Source organism: Anser anser (genome assembly GCF_964211835.1).
Source record: "Anser anser genome assembly, chromosome: 4".
NCBI lineage: Eukaryota > Metazoa > Chordata > Aves > Anseriformes > Anatidae > Anser > Anser anser.
In genome coordinates, this window is record NC_139724.1 from 20,108,910 (window position 1) to 20,127,001 (window position 18,092).

General features: G+C 35.6%; 1 protein-coding gene across 10 annotated transcripts in view; it reads left to right on the plus strand.

The window, feature by feature from the left end:
* MTNR1A (melatonin receptor 1A) overlaps positions 1-18,092 on the plus strand; it is a 47,622-nt gene that overhangs the window by 16,497 nt on the left and 13,033 nt on the right. Inside the window, exons 1-2 of one of the 10 annotated variants that reach the window (XR_014583725.1) lie at positions 9,551-9,704; positions 10,093-14,233. The exons of 3 other annotated variants lie outside the window; for them this stretch is intronic. The gene's annotated coding sequence lies outside the window, so the exon portion shown is untranslated. 6 more of the 10 variants (XR_014583718.1, XR_014583720.1, XR_014583721.1 and 3 more) reach the window with 6 other exon arrangements.

Genomic DNA, 18,092 nt, shown 5'->3' on the forward strand with positions numbered 1-18,092 from the left:
CAGACTGAAAGCCTGTTTTGTGTACATACATATGTATACATACTATGCATATCATACTATGTAAAGTATATATCTTTGTTATGCAACATCTCATATTGCCTGGAGCAGCACACCTTACAACAGCCATTTCATTTTTTAACACCTGCATTACCTTAGGCTGCAGATTCTTATTTTCTTCCCTCTCAGTGTGTGAGAATACATTTCCCAATACATTTGTCTTCAAACCCAGTCTCAAACAGCCTAGGTATCTTAGTCTGTTCTTTCCAATTCAGTGTCATATTTCATCTATCAGATGAAAATCCAGTCATTTGCCCCATTGAATTCAGCTATGCTGAATTTTTATACTGAATTGATAGCCTCTGGTTACATTTTGCCCACATTTTGTCGACATCAGAGTGTCTGTGCCACTTGCAGAGTTTGGTCATTTCCTCCTTAACCTCTCTTAAATAAGCAAACCTTTAACTGATGCAAGTGTTCTCAGCTTCTACAGCTGTGATAGCTGTAGCTGATGTTACATACCCCCTGTACACCCGTGTAATGTTCTTTGACTATTGAAATTCAAGGTCAAGACATAAGAATGATATGATATTTTCTTAAACAATAAGACATCTGCTGACTCAAGCCAAAACAGAAATTGATTGGAATCTATCAGGAGATAGGTCTCCCTTCTAGAAGTATTTCAAGCATTTGCATAGCGTGCAATTTTAAACTCCTCACACACTTTCAATATACTTCAGATCATTGCAGAGGCTTCAGAAAGGACAGTAGATTTGGCCAAGCAGTTCTCTAGACAACTTTGTTTAGAGCTGCAAGCTCTAAACAAGAATCACCCACAGTAAGATATGCACGTGACAGTGCTAAATGGAAGAGGCAAAGGCATGTACCAAGAGCTGGAACTTTGAAAGTGTTACCCACACTTTGGCAAAGACTTTTCTGAAGTTAGGTTCCTTTGTCTTTCAAATATAGTCACCTCACAGGGGACCCAAATGAAGTTTCCACTGCTGCTTTTTGCTTGTTTGTTTTTGACAGATTTTTGTTGTTGTTTTTTTGTTTGGTTTGGTTTTGGTGCTGTTCCATTTCAACATGAAAATGGTGAAATGTTACATTTTAAAGATGTGGATGCCTCACTCAGAATATAGTACTTACCCCTGCAGCTGGCTTATTTTTAAATGCTCTGCAGATCTGGGGCTCAGCTGTGAATGTCAATGTTGGAATGCTTGGAACTAAAAGCCATTATACAGATTTTTTTTGTCTCCCTTCTTTTTTCCTGTCTCCACTGAACTTAGAAGTCAAATGTTTTTGAGAGTGGAAGATATCCAGGAAACTCAAAATGCTCTCACAAGTTTAGAAGTCCCCAAAATACTTCGGTTACTTCAGATAGTTTTGTCTTCATCTTGTTGCAACACCTCCACAAAAGCAGAGCATGATTGGTGTATTAAACATCTAGGGAAAGAAAAAAAATTTAGCTTCATTGCCAGTTACACTTGAGAAGAAGAGAAATTTTATTTTCTATCCGAATGCTGAAGGCACTTTCTGCTCAAATGATTCTTCTTCTGATAAACAAGCTATTCAAAATGAAGTTCCTTAGACACATGTTTTTAGCAATGGTAACTGGAAGATTTCTTTTGTCACTGTATCGTCATGCCTAGTATGTCCATGTTCCAGTCACTCAAATCCATAGTTTTTATCTAAAATAAAAATCAGTTCCAACACATTGAATTCCCCTTTGGCTTATCTTTAACTGCTTGAGTTGTCACAAAAGTCATATTAATAGAGGCAGCTGCATTTCATCAAAATAAAGTTTGTGATGCTGTTCTTTGAGTACTGACAAGCCAAAGCTGTGCAAAGCAACCTCAATCAAAGTTGAGAAGAACCCATAATTGCTAAATTTTCTGAGGTTTATTTGTTTCAAAAATTCCAGATGATCTTTCTACATGATGTTAGTATATGTTTTGCTCCATCTTTGAGTATTTTTCATATGAGAGTTCTTACTGATGTTATTAATCAGCCATAGATTTTTTTGTTTTCTAAAGGCAAATAGAAGGTTTGCAAAAGTCAAATTTGACCATTTCCAGCAAACAAATGGCTTCACTGTTTTGTGCCAGTGATTCCTTTCCTTATAGTGTCTTTTAAGCTAAGTGGCATTTTTTGCAGATTTTTTTCCTCCTGTAATTTTCAGGAGCATGACTTTCAGAAGAGAACATAATCTCTTTTCAGAAAAGAGATGGGGTTATTACCTGTTGGATGGTCACATCAAATCTGCTTGACAGGTATGCTTTGCCAATGATTACCATTAACACCTGCATGAAGCAGAAAGCCTTTTTAGATAATATTGCAGTTTATTTAGCTAATATTGCAGCTACGTTGCAGTTATCCAGAATGGCTAAACATCTCCCATCTGTATTTTTCAGTTTGGGAAATATGTAGCCACAGTGATTGCTGTTAGATCTTTTTACCTGTCAGATTGCAGTGGCTGAGAAATGATCTCCTACATTATGGTGCCACTTGAACTCTGAATGGGACACATGAAAAGGACCTTAAGACAAATAATTTAAAGTGATTAGGAACTTAAAATATATAGAGACTTTGTTTCTAGTTGGAAATTTTGATCTGTTCTACCTTTATTTTCCTTCAACTTTAGTCTCTTATGCCTTCAGAATAAAGTGTTAATAGCTCTCAACATACTGGAAGCATCAAATTCTAGTGGGATATGAACCTGTGCTAGGAATTTCAAGAAGTCTGTCTCTTCCTACATACCATAGGATCAGCTCCATCAAAGTGACCCTGAAAAAGTAACTCCCTGGTCAATTCATTACTGTATTTCAGAATCTGCTTGCTTGCAGCTGTGCACAAAGTTATGGAGTAAAGACTGACTCTTCATCTATGTGTGCAGTAACTACTCATTCTCTTCAGGAAGTGTTGTTTCCCATGGCATTTCTAATGGCAAGGGGTGTAGCACTGTGGAAGAGTGCCTGCTTTAAATGCAGGAGGGCCTGGGTTTGATCCCTGGCATCTCCAGGAGTGCTATTTTGTTGTGGAAGGTGATTCTCCATCTCTGTTCTACTCTTGTGAGACCCCACCTGGGGTACTCCATCCAGCTCTGACGCCTCAGCAGAGGAAGGACATGGGCCTGTTGGAACAGGTCCAGAGGAGGGCCACAAACATGACCAAGAGGGCTGGAGAACCTCTCCTATGAAGGAAGGCTAAGAGTGCTGGGGATGTTCAGCCTGGAGAAGAGAAGGCTCCAGAGAGACCTCATTGCAGCCTTTCAGTACTTAAAGGATTCTTATAAAAAGGATAGAGAGGGACTCTTTACTTGTGTAGATAATGATAGGGCAAGGGCGAATGGTTTTAAACTGAAAGAGGGGAGATTTCGATTGGATGTTAGGAAGAAGTTCTTTACTCAGAGGGTGGTGAGGCACTGGAACAGGTTGCCCAGAGAAGTTGTGGATGCCCCATCCCTGGAGGTGTTCAAGGTCAAGTAGCATGGGGCCCTGGCCAACCTGGTCTAGTGGGTGGCATCTCCACCCGTGGCAGGGGGGTTGGAACTAGGTGGTCTTTAAGGTCCCTTCCAACCCAAACCATCCTGTGATTCATTTCCTGAAGTCTGATTGTAGGCACAATGTTTTTAAAAAGTTTTCTATCAAATTATACAATCATAACTCAATATCTAATTGAATCAGAAATTATTTCAAAGGTGCTATTGAGATGATGACATAAATTGTATGTGTGACCCTTCATATTTGGAAAAGAGGAGTGAGTGGTAATATTAGAACAACCACTAATTATGTAGCAGCAAGTCGTGATATCAGTGTTAAACTTCAAATGTTTGAATTGAAATAACACATCTGGGTTAGAAAAGAAGCAGAACCACTGCAATTCAACCCCTAAATCAATTAAATCATTCTTTTTGATCCGGTTTAGTTGGGGTGTTTTCCTGAAGTCTTAACCTTAATCAGCTTCTGCTTTACAGTCAGTGGACAGCTCAGCCCATTATCCTTGCACCATTCAACCTGTCAGAATTCATTAGCTTGCCATCTACGGAGAATTCCCTCTACAACCAATTGCTTGTTAATTCATCTTCAGCAAACTCTGAGGGATTTTGTTAAAGAGCCATTTTAAGCAAAGTATTTGATTTATACTTCCTTTGGCACCATTTAGCCAAAGGTTCAATGAACGTCAGATTTTTACAGCTCACCCAAGGTTGCTAAGACTTCATGCTTCTCGGGATTTTGAAAGTAATCCGTTCACAGTGATTTTGGCAGTGGGTAAATACCACGATAAAAATCTTTTGTGATTACTGCATCGAACACTGTTTAGTACTTTTTTCCCTTTAGGGCAATTATCTTTATTAAAACACACTAAAAATAATATGATGGAGCATCTTTCAGTTTACAAGTTCAGTAACAGACATTCCTTGATGTATGTACAGCATATTTTTCTGAAATTGCTACAGGGCATTGAAACCTTCTCTTGGAATATAATTTCTTCATTTTTGTTAAGCCTGATTGTTTTTTTGTTAGACTGCCTCTCCCGGGATGACCAATATCCTCTTCAACTGAAAAGTGCTATTTGATTTCATCTTTATACTGCAATGCCACACATTTTAAACAATAATAATCTTCAGAATTGTATTTAAGTTTAGTTATAAGTACAAATTGTACACTTTTTCTTGTTGCCTATATAGAAGAGTCACTATAAAATTAATCTGTCATATGTAGGAGTTCCTTCTCCTGACTATATCCTCTTTCACAAATGTTTTCAGGCCACAAATACTTAGGCAGTTGTGTGAACAGAGGAAATAGAGAATTGCGTCAAGGGAATAGACACCAAAACTGTGGCAGCTACATGCATTTGGAACATGAGTAATATGTTGGGGAGATTGAACATCAGGGTAAAAATCTTAATCTTACATTCTATTTACTGGTATTTTTGTTTTGTTTTCAACTTCAAACTCTACTATCTCTGCTTTTTAACTAAGAATGGATAGCATTTGGCACTTATTTTCTTGTATCTATGATTTATGTCATAGATATGTTATACATTTTTGGAATGTCATTCCACGCAGTCTTCTGCTGTAGGGTACCAGCTAAACTACTTCAGTTAGGAGTACAGGAGTACGCTATCAGAGGCCTCTATAAAATCAATGGATGCAGCTAAAGAAAATATTTCTTTTAAAAGAAGGTATCAGCACTTTCTCTTCAACAGGTAGGAAGCAATGGAAAGGTTTGCAACCTGGAAAGTAAACCTCAGAGAAGAATATGGAGTTAAGAAGAATAAAACTAGATCTGGAAAAAGAAAATAAGGAACTTTTAGGAGATCATTTATTTCTTCTCAAAGACATACGACCTGTAACAAAATGTAGAAAGAGACTAAAGCGCTAGATGAAAGACAGTCATGAAAGACAAACAGGTTAATAACAATGAAATAAAATAAAATAAACTCCAGAAGAGTAATTGCTTGCTTCATTCAAAGCAGAATGAAGATGTGACAGAAACTTAGGAAATCGACATAATTTGCTTCTTTTTGCTCTTACTATTTCTTTATGTGATCGAAAAAAAATTTGAAGCTGGCACTCTCTTATTTTTCACCTCTAGAATCCTGTGTGCAAACTTTACAGGCTTTCAGACTTTTCAGAGCTTCCAGTTTATAAAGAAATGTTTCTGGCTGTAGAATATGCATTTTAAATTAATCATCATTTTTGATAATGTTCTTCTCACATCACATGCAACAAATAGTTCATAAATAGGGTGAACACAATTGTGTGCTCTTTACTGATAATTGATTACATTTTATATTGAAAATAAAAGCAGAAAAGTAAAAGGAGATGAGTAATAGGAGATAACCGTATGTTTCTTGGTAGTTAGCTTTTTTTAAAAAAAAAATATCCTAGTGTTTATTCATGTGGAAAATTGTATCTCCTGCTGCTCTTGCCATTGCTTGAAAGTCTACAGTGTTAATGCAAACTGTTAAGGAATAAATGAGGATATTTATTTCATGGGACTTTTCCTTAATGTTTTTTTCCTGTCACTTTTATACTATATGATAAATTGAATCTGAGCTTGTAGAATCTCTGAAATAATCCTTCAGTTTTGAAATAGCTTTAACAATGGTTTGAATATACTTAGCAGACGCATGATAAAGGTAGTGTCCGTTACTTCCAACTTCAGTCTTCCAAAGATATGTTACACTTGGCTTGTTTGTTTTTTTTTCTTCTATGTAAAGATAAGAGGGCTTCTAACAGTTCATGTGTTAACCATAGCAAAACCAAGACTGTCCCCAGATTGTTATCAGTATGCCTCAGATTCACAGACATTCCTTTCTCCATCTAAAGTACATAAGATTGTTAATGTGAATGTGTATGGGAGTATAGTTCACTATATTTATTTCAGAGGTATAAGCACACAATTAAATTTGAGTGATCCATGGCCAAATATTTAACTGCTGTAAAAGAAGTGCTTTATTCATCTCACGATGAAGTACTGTGAATCTCATAGATGATATATTAGCTTTTGATCAAATTGACCATATAAAATGTGTACATGAATTTCACAAGTGTAGTAAATCATCCTCCCCTGGTTTGATTTCTGTGTACAATGATATTTTCAGCAAACATGTAGTTTAAAATAAATTTAACTTGCAGAAGTATATGTGGAAAGCCTTTTCTCTTCCATAGGCAGGTATTACATTAGTGCTGTGCATGTGCTCTTCTCATCAGGAACAGAACGCCAGATTTATGGAATGATAATGTCCAAGTAACTGATTAGTTCAGCAGAGATGTAAAAGACCTGGACAGAAGACCAGACTGTAAAACATTCAAAACGAAACTCCAGTCTATTTGTGAAATAGTGTACACCTGCAAATGAATATCTACAAGATGAAAGCACAATGGATAACACTTAAAAATACCTAAATTACTTATGAGTAAAGGTCTCTTTTTTTTTTTTTTTTTTTTTCCAGTAACTTGTGAGCATATAGAGAGCATTTTTGGTAGGCCATGCATTTTTCAGCAGCTAGGTAGAATCTGTAGTTTTCTTCTTTTTCAATTTCTGATTTTTATTTATTTATTTATTTATTTTTGATCTCCTTAAAATTATTTTGGGAACTCCACCCAGATCCCCCAGCTCTTAAGTAACTGGAACTGGAGTAAGTTCCTTCCACTCTTACTCTTAGCAGCTACAGGGGGGTTGGCATCTCCAAACAGACAGTCATTTTCCATTACTGCAGACTTTTTTTAAGTAATTCATTACCATAAAGCAACATCATAGCTATGGGGAATCTTATTCTATAGTCAGACTTTAAATTTTTAAATGACTGATGACTTTCTTTCAAATTACTCACATCAAGTTTGAACACTTTGTTGCAACACCAAGCCTTTTTTTTAATTAGGACTACAGAATTTACCACACATTAGTCCTCTTTGACTTCTAGTTATTGTATAGTGTATTTTTTTGTCAACACACTTCTGATTTGATACCAAGTGAAAATATAGCAGAATTTCTTCATTGTTACTTTCTATATGAGCCTGTTCTATCTTTATTAAAAGGAAAGATATAATAAATTTCACTAAAGCAGTGCCTGGAAAAACTGGTCAGATGTTCAAGACTAGACTCTTCTCACCAAATCTCACAAGCAGCAGCAAAATCCAAGCTAAGTCCAATTTACACACAGTAAGTTGTAGTTTAATGTAATTATATAATAGATTGTAAATTCTGTGGGAATGTATATGCTTCATGTAGATGACTAGAAACATGCTATTGTTTAGTCTGATTTCTTTTTTGTTACTTACTGGGTGTATTTAGAGAGCAGACTGAATGACAAAATCAGGTCGCAGTGGTGACATTCAAAGCAGCAATTAAGCTTCTGATCATCCATTCTCCAAAGTGCCCTACACAGACTGGAGAGCGCCATATGCGAAACGTGGAAGTTCCTACCTTACATGCCTGCTTTTCTCTGCTGGACAAAGGACTGACGACAGATACAGATGGCAGGCACTCTGGATTGCTCTTCAGTCTCTTGAATTTAGCTGCTCTAATGGGTGCCAGTATCAACCTCCGGCTCCCCTCTATTAAGATTATAGAGCCTACAGAGACAAGCTCAGATGGAGGAGATGAGGCCCTGACTGCAAGTTAACAGATGCTGGCCATTCCCCGAAACAACTACCCTATAGCGTAGATGTTACTGATACACCTAAATGTATAGATTGTCTTCTACTAAATAACCACATTTGCAATGAGTTCCAGTGTACATTTGCTATAACCACTCTAACTCAGTTGTGTAATGTTAACTCATCCAAAATTTGTCTTGAGATATGTCATTTCCACTATTTCTCATTTAAATAAATTCAAGGCCCATTGACCTCAACAAGAAAACTTTCCTTAATTTCAGTATAAGAATTGGGCTTTATATTAATTCTTCACTAGGAGATAATTTCAAAATATCCCATTAGGTCTAACTAAGACTTTAACGTGCTTTTAATTTAAAGAAAATTATTTATAAATTAAATTAAATATTGTAATTGTTCAAAAATCCATTCAACTAGCTGTAATTTCTACTACCAGACACTAGAGGGAAAAAATGTTCCATGTTTTTAGACCATTAAGATGCAAACCCAACTGTAATGCATTCCATTTTATGCATCCCTTGTCAGGATCAACATGCTGATTGTACTGTTGTAGAGTCACTGAATTAGAGCTCAGCTCTGAGAGAACATGGGATTTTAACAGCATTCTTTACTGAGCAGTCAGCTGGTATTAAGGTGTGATAAAGGCTCATTTTGTAATCCTTACAGAAGCTGGAATCCATTAAAATACAGTAATAATTTTGTCCAGGTAATGACCGAGGGTTCATTTCATTCTCTTCAATGCATGGAATTCTCATGAATGTTTTATAGGTACATATTCATTCACAGAAACTGCAGTTCATCTTTGCTAGGAAACATAGCTTAATTTTAATGAGCTCAAAGTATTCTTTTAAGTGTGTGATTGCCTTTTTCCCAGCAAGCTCTCCAGCTTTTTTCACAAACAACATACTCCTTATATTCTGCTCCCCCACCTCCCTCAAAAAAAGAAGAAGAAAAGGAAATTTGCCAAAATTAGACCCTTGCAGAATCCACATATTTACTTGAAATAATAGGAAGATTTTAAAAATTCCAATGGTATTTTCTCCTAGACAGCTACAAAAAGCAAATGTGTGTATTCATGGATAACAGGGAGCACAACCGATATGAAAGTGTACTCCTGAAACTATGCCAAAAACCCATTCTAACACAGATGTTGGAATGTCTCCAACACTAAAAGGCATATGGCATTTTAGGACAGTGGTAAAAACAGTGGGATGTTATCTGCTTTCTGTCTCTAGGTATTGTAAGTTTAAGTTCCGTTATCTCCAGTTTTCAGAACCATACATGTTTAATCATATTAGCTAGTTATTTCTTTGCTCATTCATTATAATTGCTACAGTATTAAAAGCCACTTTTATATTTTTCTTCTATCATAACTGCTTTATACAACCTGCCGTTTGCACTGCTGAAAAATGTAACTGAGATTTCCAAAGAAGACCAAGGAAACTAGATTTCTGGTTCCTAATGAACTTCACTGAGATCTGGGCATCCAGGTCCCTGAGGCCCATTTTAAAACCTCAGTCCAAGCTATGAAGACATCTGCTACCTTATTGATTTCTTTGCTTCAGTTGACAGAATCTTGGTGAGTTAGTTTCAGAAAAAGGTATAGGAATGCTCTGTGTAGGGCAGAGATGCATGTTAATCTGTTTTTTGACAAGTGCAAGCAACAGAGTAAAAGGGAGGATAGATAAAGAGAAATGTTCACCAGGAGAATTATTTAACATAATTGGTTACCCCTTGCCTGAGTGCTACTGTACAGTGAGAGGTGATGCTGTGCTGGTTCTACTAGGTGACTTAATGAAAGATGAATTAATAAGTAGAATATGAACTTCTGTTTGATACTCATTTTGTATGTGAGAAGACAAGGATGCAACTACATTTGGAGTTGGGCTGGGGGAGAGAAAAAGATGTCACAACCATAACAAGCAGAAGACTGACATCTTTCCTTTTTTTTTTTCTTTTTAATAAAGGAAAGAACAGCAAACATTTCAGAAGTCTCGAAATTCTTGATGAGGTTATATTCTAAAGTGTAAACATGTCTGAACATGAAGGAGAAGAGCACTACAAACAGATCAATCAGTTGGTTTAGTCATCTGGAAGTAGATCATGTTGTATATAGAGAGACAAATAAAGAGTTCATATAGGATTCTATAAAGCTACTATAAATAATTTGGAAGATTTTTTTTTTTATTTAACCTTTTACAAACATGACTTTATAGATATTTTTCTGACAATTCTCTTGGCAATAAAATTCCAGTACCTCTCACAAAATAAGGGTTTGACTATTAATCAACTTGTGTAAGTAATCAGAGGAACCAAAGTACCACATATGTGAAAGTAATTTAGTTACCATGGAATGCTGAATAAAAGGGGGCATTTAATATGTTTTGGACAGATATATAATACGCATAATATAAAGAAAACATGACTACTTAGCAAGACTAAAATGTTCCAGACAATGATTTCTAGAAATGAGTAGTAATCTGAATGCATATCCATGCAATTGCTGATGCAATTATTAAATGTCATCTTCAGTTTTAAACACACATAAATCACTCCAGTTAATATTAATGAAGCTGATGTGTGCTCAACAAGGGCAAAAAGCATCCCTAATGCATGAGACTTGTCACTAAGATTTTGAATATGTTAAATAGCTTAATTTTGTACAATCCTTTCACTTTGTCTTCTAACATTATTCAACAATTTTGGCCACACTGTAAGTTTTAGTCATGTAAATGCACCTCAAAAAGTTACCAGAGTTTGCTGGTCTATAATAGAAACAGGCTTCTGACATAAACTTGATATGGACATACACTTCTCTAATATTCATAGAGGTCTTTATCACAGCCACCTGCAGTTTATTTCTTGCTGCTATATTTATACCAGGGTCAATTTGGCATCATGTACCTGTATATTTTACTATATATTTGTGTGTAAGCATGACTACATATATGTGTAAAGTTTTTCTCCTGCAGCTGCATCATTATATAGAGAAATTGTAAAATCATTGACCTAGAAGGGAACAAAGGGAAGTCCCTATGGAAAAATGTACACATTCAGGAAAACCTTCTTTTTCCTTTTTTTCTGTAACTTCCAATTTGCTGTGTCTTCCAATTTCCTAGACAGTTTGTCAGTTGCAATTAGTGTTTTTCCCTATGCTGAAATCATAACCAATAAAGCTTTTGTTATGGAGCTCTAAGCTATGTCAATTCTTAATCTCTACAAACATTTCTATGTAATCTAGAAGAAACACGAAAATATATTTTGTTAATCTACTAACAAAGATTAAGTGCAATGCAAGCTGGATTAACCTGCATTCCACAAAATTGAACTCTGCTGGACTCAGGGTTAGGCCTCCGGTTTCATACTACTGCTGCTAATCCCTAATGGCACAAAATATTACTGAGAGAATTGGTAGTACTGTTGCTGAGGATCAGTACAGAAGTATTAAGGAAAGATCTGGCCACAATCTTAGTTTCTTCATATTGCTACTACTGTATTCCTTTCTTTTCTGAATCAGCAATGTGTCACATAGACTTTCTATTTATATAGAAATAATCTATTTCTCTTTGTCTGTTTTTAACACTTCCTACAAAGAAGTACTTCTATAAGGAAGGCGGGTTCTTGATATTTTCAGGAAGTTTATTTTGAGTCTAGTCAATCTCATTTTTCAAGAATGTCTCACTTGTGAATAGATATGGCACAAACCCACTTGGTTACCAAGATCCTAGAACTTTATGCTCTTTTCATTATATGAAAAGATTCATTATATTTCAGCATATATTCATATGCTCATTTCATTTCAAAATCTTTTCATTATTTTGGGACCATAATTCTTTAAGCCATCTCAGGTAAGGCATGACATTAATTTTATAACAATTAAGATCGTGAAACAGAAAAATTCAGTTCCTTTCTATAATTTTTTTATTTACATTAGTCGCCCGCCCCCTCCCCGCGTGAGCAAGGTCAGCAAGAGCTGGTTGCTGTGCTGTGTCCAGCCATGTTTTGGTTGTCTCCACAACTCTGGGCAACCTGTGCCAGTGGCTGATCACTTTTACAATAAGAAAATGTTTTCTTACGTTAAACTTTGTGAAGCAACAGATATCTTCCATATGGCAAAATGATGTACTGAATTAATGACATCCTTGAATTAAACCAAACAGATTTCTAATGATGGTTCTGGCTGGCTCTTTGCAGAACTCTTCACAAGCAGTGAAAAAGTAGCCAACACCAGTGGGCATAACTCTGCTGTCAGATATGCAAATTCAGACTGATTTGATGATTTTGTCTCAGAAAAACTTAAAACTGACTGCAAATCCTGAAGATTCTGTGAGTCTTCCTTTGGTGCGATTAATTCTAGAGACACATTTCACATCTAGATGTATCTAGATATGATCCAGATCTGGACCCAAACCAAAGCTTTTATCTGTATCATTTCTAGCTTAATGAAAAGAAAGTGTTTAGAAGCTAAAGTAAAATTATTCCGAACTAGCAGTAATAGCTAAGAAAATAAAGAATTTTTCCTAAATTATTATATAAAGGATCTCTCTTTTTTTTTTTTTTTTTAATATACAGAATAAAACCTGGGCCAATATAAAATTTTGCTAACAAACAGAATTCCAACTCTTGATAGAACTTAAATACATTCCCAAATACTATAGTATTTTTATGTGCATAGCAAATAAATAAAAATGATTACTTCACAGACATGCAGCTAAAACAATTGGCCAGAAATTTCATAGCTGTTGTACTGCTGCAACTCCCAGTAGCATAGGATTTATGAGTACCTAAAATAAGTAAACCTCTAAAAGCTCAATGTTTCATAAAAGGAACATCTGTTCAGGTTATAGAATTGAAAGTTTTAAGTAGGCAACAGCTAATATTTTAGTTCTGTTGCCTCTCAGGAATACCTTCTGTAAAAGCATTGCTTTGAAATCATTAGTCTGGTTGTTTTTTCTTGGGATGAAGTGACTAAAATAAAAAATGAAGCAAGTGTTGCTAATGGAAATTTGCAGGTGTCTTGTGTAGAAATTGTGTGCAATAACGAATGTGAGAAATACAAAATATGGGATGTGTTGGTTGAGAATTTCACTAGGCTTCTGCCATTGCCTTTTTGGTTATTGGGATTCTCTCTCCTCATTTTTATGAACATTAACAGTCTCAGTGAGCAAGGTGATTTAGAAAGTGCCAAAAGATTATAAAATAGGAACTGGTCTTTTCAGTGAAACCATTTTATGTATGAACAATAGCCTTATTATGTTAAAACGTTCTGACTGAAATCAGTCCTGGAAGGAGAGATCCACCTTGAAAGTATGAAAAAAAGCAGAGAGAACCTGGTTTCTTTTTATCCCTCCTTGTCTTAAATTGTTTTCTTTATTGAGCTCACTGTAAGGAGAAGGTAAATAGATTTTTAATCTCTGACCAGCTCAACATCCCGCCTTACCGGGTTTACAGAAAGGTTGATCTTGTTAATAAAATATTAAAATATCATAAAGAACTCACATTGTCCTGAGTATTTCAGATATTGGAATTCCTATAAAAAAATCCCCCAGGCCTTTCCTAAAATATGAATTCAAGTCTATTAGGAAATGAATATAATGACAGCAAGTATTATTATTTCTCATCAGTGGTTGTAGCTGACATGCAGAAGTTCAATAAAAGTTTGTAAGGGGATTTTTCAAAAGGTACTAAAATATTTCCTCCTGCATCGTGCACTGACCAGTTTTCCTTCACACAAATTAAGACTGTTAGTCTTGGTATACATAATTTTTGAAAGAGTGAAGAATCTTTTGGGGAAGCCTTTCTGCCTTTACTTTCCAAAAATACATTAATCTGCTAATGCACACATTTTTGTGCTCATACATGGAAACGTCTGCTCATACATGGAAACGTCTGTAGTGGCGCTTTGAGGAGCTCAAGCTGTCTTTCACTTTCCAATCTTTTCACCTACAAAGCTAAATACAGATGTTTCTGAAAATAAAGGAAGAAAATCTAGGAGGCTTTGGATGAGACGTGGAAGATAGACTTTTTTTTTTTTCTTTTTAATGCTCACTGTCTCTTATTTAAATTTGATTGCTGACGTCTTTTCGCATTCAGCCACTTGTAAAATATTTTACAGGGATAATCTTTAAAAAATGAGGTGATTATTCCCTAATAGACAAAAGAGAGGAGAGGAGAGGAGAGGAGAGGAGAGGAGAGGAGAGGAGAGGAGAGGAGAGGAGAGGAGAGGAGAGGAGAGGAGGGGAGGGGAGGGGAGGGGAGGGGAGGGGAGGGGAGGGGAGGGGAGGGGAGGGGAGGGGAGGGGAGGGGAGGGGAGGGGAGAGGAGAGGAGAGGAGAGGAGAGGAGAGGAGAGGAGAGGAGAGGAGAGGAGAGGAGAGGAGAGGAGAGGAGAGGAGAGGAGAGGAGAGGAGAGGAGAGGAGAGGAGAGGAGAGGAGAGGAGAGGAGAGGAGAGGAGAGGAGAGGAAAAAAGAATAAAAGAATAAAAGAATAAAAGAATAAAAGAATAAAAGAATAAAAGAATAAAACAATAAAACAATAAAACAATAAAACAATAAAAGAAAAGAATAAAAGAAAAAAGAAAAGAAAAGAAAAGAAAAGAAAAGAAAAGAAAAGAAAAGAAAAGAAAAGAAAAGAAAAGAAAAGAAAAGAAAAGAAAAGAAAAGAAAAGAAAAGAAAAGAAAAGAAAAGAAAAGAAAAGAAAAGAAAAGAAAAGAAAAGAAAAGAAAAGAAAAGAAAAGAAAAGAAAAGAAAAGAAAAGAAAAGAAAAAAAGGAGACCATTCAGTGTTGCCTGAAGATAAAGCTGCCTTACCACTTGCTCACTACTTTTATTATTCTTTTCATACTAAGCTTCATGTCAAGTTTTGTAACATAGTATAAATAGACTGTATCGTTGATATCCAGATTGTACAGAACCTTATTATTATTTTTTTTAGTATAAATTGAAATAATTATCCCACCTTTCTTGTGTTCCTTTTTTTTTTTTAAGCTTCCTAAGTAACAGTGTTGTCTTCTGCTTTTTAAAATTTTGTTAAATAATGAAGTATGTTGGCACACTGAAAACCTGTACCTAAAAAAAGACGGAGAACTCAGGAGTAAGGTTCAGAGAGAGAACATGTTCAGTTTTTACTGAATAATTAAAATATACTATCTTTAGCTGTCTATATTTAGCTGCTCGGTTTGCTTAAAAGCTTTTTTTGTAAGATTCTCTCTAACATGGTTAAACAAAGATAGGAAGGCTTAGACGAGAACAAATCGTCGTTAACAAAGCAAAGGATCTCCAACAGCCAAGTTGTTATACCTATAGTATTATGACACTAAGATTAGCTTTGGAAAACTATACCACCAATATATTTTATTTTCCCACAGAGGAAGGGTTCATATTTTTTACATTGCAGTTAAAAATTGTGTTTGGACTCTCTAAAATGCAGATATTTCTGAGTCATAATAATAATCACAGGGTACCAATACTTCAGATGCGGTATCATAGCACAGCTTTTATATGCTACTGTACTGAAATTACCATAATACAAAATCCAGTACTTTTGACAGCAAGTATTAGTTTCAGCTATGTGTTTCATTGTACTTGACAGGCGCTACAGGTTAAGCAGGAATCCTGAGTGATACATTCTAAAGACATACACAGGTACACTCAGAAATATTTATAAATTTCTCTATATTTAGCTGTGTCCTGGCCGCATTGTCCTTTGACTACATCCCTTGATAAAGAGATGGTTTAGACTTAAACAACAGAAAAATAAAATGCTTTCTGAAAAAGTCCACACTATTATTCATGAATCCACACTATAATTCATGAAACCAACAGAGAGAAAAAAAAAAAAAAAGGAAAAAAACTATACAACAACCTGTACAACATGGGAGTAACTAAAACAAGTTGGAGAGGAATAATAATTCAATAGTCAAATTATGAGATATATTCAGTAACCAGAACCTTCTTTTTCCTCAGTCACACTAGTTCAACTTGTCTGAAGTCAGTACAAGAAGTAGCTAAATCATTTTAGCTAATTGTATCTAGTCATAAGCTTACTACTAAGGATATAATTTTTGGCAAATTCATCATCACACCAACCTGCTTGCCCCCATGTAAGTGAGCACTTAGTAAAGAATTTCATGTAATATTCATAGGATAAATGGCATAAATTCTAACTCCGTTTCATTTCTAATATGCATTAAAGTCATGTATTTTCTAATTAACTAACCAAGAGGTTATTGAAAAATTTTAGTTGTATGGCAGTATTTACCAAAGAGAAGGAAAGTCCCTTTAAGAGGCAGACCTCAATTATATAAGCTCATCATGCTATGTTGCGGAAAGACCTGTCAAATTCAGCAGACTAATACCAAAAGTACTGGGGATAGTATTAGAATACTGAGAAAAAGTTTTCTTTTAATCAATTTTTGTTCTGTAAGAGCCCTAGAAATTAGATATTTAGCAAAAACTAAATAAATAAAGTTTAGGTGCAGAGAAATTTCCTATTTGCCCTATTTTTTTTAAATATATTTTACTTCAGATAGTGCAATGCCTTCATTCCCCCTCCTCCAATGTAAAATATCAACTATTGCCTGAGGTTTTATCAACAAGCTATTTTAAAAAATACATCTCATATAGGCAAACAAACATTGTTTCTGAGTCAATTATACTATAGAGGTGCTAAAAATCTGGTAATTAATCACCTGGACGAATAAGGGCAATAGTGAATAAACTACCTAATTCCATCAATTTCTCATAAGCCTATCTTGTATCATATATATAAATCCATGGTATTTTAAATTATACAAAGGGCTAAAATATACCCCTGCTTATAAGCTTTTGACACACTTAAATTGTCAGGGCTATCATTTTAATTGCTTGCTGCAGCAATCCTGCACAGATTTCTCCCACCAACACGTTCTTTCTAAGAAAGCTGTCTGAAACCTGAATTGTTGCCTTGTCATATTTTGAATTTGATTGACACTCAGTTTAAATACTTTAGGTTTAATTTGTATTTCTCACCCTATTTTCACCGCAGTGTGGCAGGTGCAGAGCCCTACAGCGGGTGTGGATGGTCACCAAATTACAAAGGCACAAGCTAAGAAAGGGATTCTTCTGGCAAGCTATGGCCATACACAGGAGGATAGTGTAGGTATTTCAGTGCTGGATTAGAACAGTCTACTAGCTGGTCTATAGAGTACATTTCTCAGTGATAAGTCTTTACAGAGGAAGGGAACTACTCATCATGGTGTCTTCACTCTCCCATAATCTAGAGTTGTCGTTTTCCCATTTTGTTTTCATAAAGAGGAATGGACAAGCAATAGAGAAGACAGATGTTAATAGCCTTGGCCTTGCTGCCATGCATGTCTAAGTTCCACTTCACGGTCTTTCTTTCAGTTTCCAGTGCTAAATGAATGTCCCATGCTATACAAGAGTTATCCTCTTGCTACTGTGAATTACTTTCACCAACAAACCCCACTACTGTTGCAATTAAAATAGCGGTTATTCTAATTCTAGTGAATTTCCAATGATACCTGACACCATTGCACTTGCCCCATGTAGTCTGGGACCATTCCACTCCTGGCTTTTTACTGTAGCACAGTACAGAAAGAAGATATGAAAGGGAGGCAGGAAGAGCTGGAGGCAGCTGCATTTTTGCATTGTAATTTGTATTTGCATTGTAATTGTGTCATTTGGTAATTATACCAAAACCACTTGCCTAGAACCACTAAGCCTAGAGTAATACAGGAGTTTTCTGTGTCTTCTCAACTTTTCTAATAAACTTTTGAAAACAAAGAAGGGAGGGGAAAGAAGAGAGGAAAAAGATTTATGTTGGGAATGTACATTTTGTGTTAAGGAGGTAAGGAGAGAAGATGATAAGAGAAGGAAGAAAAACAACAGAGAAATAGGGAAGGGATAGAGGACTGATAGTAAATACACATAAGTCTAACTATGTCTAAGTCAAATTTTCCACACTATTTT